Source organism: Myotis brandtii, unplaced genomic scaffold, assembly GCF_000412655.1.
Source record: "Myotis brandtii unplaced genomic scaffold, ASM41265v1 scaffold772, whole genome shotgun sequence".
Lineage (NCBI taxonomy): Eukaryota > Metazoa > Chordata > Mammalia > Chiroptera > Vespertilionidae > Myotis > Myotis brandtii.
This window is the reverse complement of record NW_005371090.1, coordinates 1,156-3,407: the sequence shown is the minus strand read 5'-3', so window position 1 is coordinate 3,407 and position 2,252 is coordinate 1,156.

Sequence of the window (2,252 nt, the reverse complement as noted above, 5' to 3'; positions counted from 1 at the left end):
CGTTGCGAGAGACAAATATTTGAATTATGCAATTTTTTGTCTCTGTCAATGCGTGTCACCCAAAATGAGTTCGCGTGTCACCTCTGACACACGTGTCATAGGTTCGCCATCACTGGCTTAGGCCTTTATATATATAGATAGGTTATCTTCCCTTGTGTCATGTGTACAAGAGAACTCTCTTGTCTTATGAACTTGACTTGTACACTCAAATCTCTCAACTGTGTTTTAAAAAAAAGCTTTTAAAAAAAGACTTAAAAATAGTTTTTCCTATATCTTTTATACCTTATTGAAAGATGATTCAGCCCTGGCCAGGTGGCTCAGTTGGTTGGAGTGTCATGTCCTACACCAAAAGGTTGTGGGCTTGATATGGTCAGGGCACATACCTAGGTTTTGGGTTCAATCCCCAGTCAGAATGCATGTGGGAGTCAATTATTGGATGTTTCTCTTTCTCTCTTTCTCTTTCTTTCCCTCTCTCTAAAATCAATAAAAACATTCTCAAGTGAGAATGAAAAAAAAAAAAAGATGATTCAATATTTTGGTCAGTTCAATAAGAAACTGAAGAATGGACCTAGCTGGTTTGGCACAATGGATAGAGCATAGGCTCGTGGACAGAAGGGTCCCAGGTTTGATTCCGGTCAAGAGCACATGCCTGGGTTGCGGGCTCAATCTCCAGTAGGGATGTGCAGGAGGCAGCCGATGAATGATTCTCATCATTCATGTTCCTATCTCCTCCTCTCCCTTCCTCTCAGAAATCAATAAAAATATATTTTAAAAAAAGAAACTGAAGAATGATATATTAGTGGTGATATGTTTCACCATTGCACATTCTTTAAGGTAATTTCATCATTCTTTCATTTTCTTATTTTAGTTTTTTTAAAAAATCAGTTGAGAATAATTGGTTAGTAAAGATGAACTAGTTCTGAAGATGGTGAAATAGCAAAAGTGTTTTAAGATGTAAGAAAAGATCACTAAGATACTATAATTTATGTTAGATTTTATAAGGGTCTAATGAACCTGTATAGTAATTGCAAAATAGAATGAGTTTTACCCTATACAAATTAAGAAAACAAAATTTCTTTGTTTTTTGAAGACCTCTAAAATAAAATAGTCTTCTTAGAGGAAGACCTTCATGAAAAATAAAACCTTACAAATATTTAGAACTGCTCAAAAAATAAATTAAAACACCAAAAAATTAGTCCAAAGGGCACTAACATTATACCAAAGGTTATATTTTGAAACTCTTCTATGAGATCTATACCCTTATTTCCATTTTATAGATAACAAAACTTAGTGTTCAAATTGTTAAGAAACTTTCAGTCAGTCCAACTCTAGAATCTGTGCTTATAACACTACTAGGGGCCCGGTGCACAAAAATTTGTGCACTGGGGAGGGGGTTCCCTCAGCCCTGCTTGCCCCCTATCACATACTGGGAGCCCTAGGGGATGTCCTACTACCTGCTCCCTGCTCCCCTTGGGGAGCGGGCCTAAGCCACAGTCTGGCCTCCCTTTGTGGGAGTCGACCAGGCTGATCAGGGGAAGGCACCAGCCCCATCACCGCACTGTTGCAGCCACTGCCAGTCACCGCAGCCACCAAGGTGTTTTCATCAACACGGACTCCAGTCCCTTTACCATGAAAAAATGACAACTTTCTTTAGGCATTTTCAAGAAGTGTCTTTCATAGGATATGACATTTCTTTCTTTCTTTATCCTCACCTGGGGATATGTTTCCATTGATTTTTAGAGAATGTGGAAGAGAAAGGGAAAGACAGAGAGAAACATCAAAGTGAGAGGAACACTTTGATTGGTTGCCTCCTGCATGAGCCCTGACCTGGGCCGGAGCCAGGGAGGAACCTGCAACCTAGGTACATGCCCTTGGTCAGAATTGAACCCAGAATCTGCGTTGGGCAGGCCGAGGCATTATCCACTGAGCCAAACTGGCTAGGACAGGATATGACATTTCTTAACCCTCCAGCAGCAGACCTTCATTTTTTTCTCCAGGAGTGTGGTAAAAAAAACCCTAGATCACTTTTTGGACTCTTATTACCCAAGTTACTAAGAATATTACCAGTGGCATACAGGGAGCTTAACCAATCAGCAGTCAGAAAAGGTGTTTCCTCTGTAGTTCACACCAATTGCTGGTTTGGCCCCTGCCCAGGCCTAACGCCTCTGGCGAGTCATTAGCCCTGGGCCAGGGCACCCTCAGCTCCAAGCCACCGTGGCCATCAAGGATCGCTGGCTGGCTGCGCCCCGGTT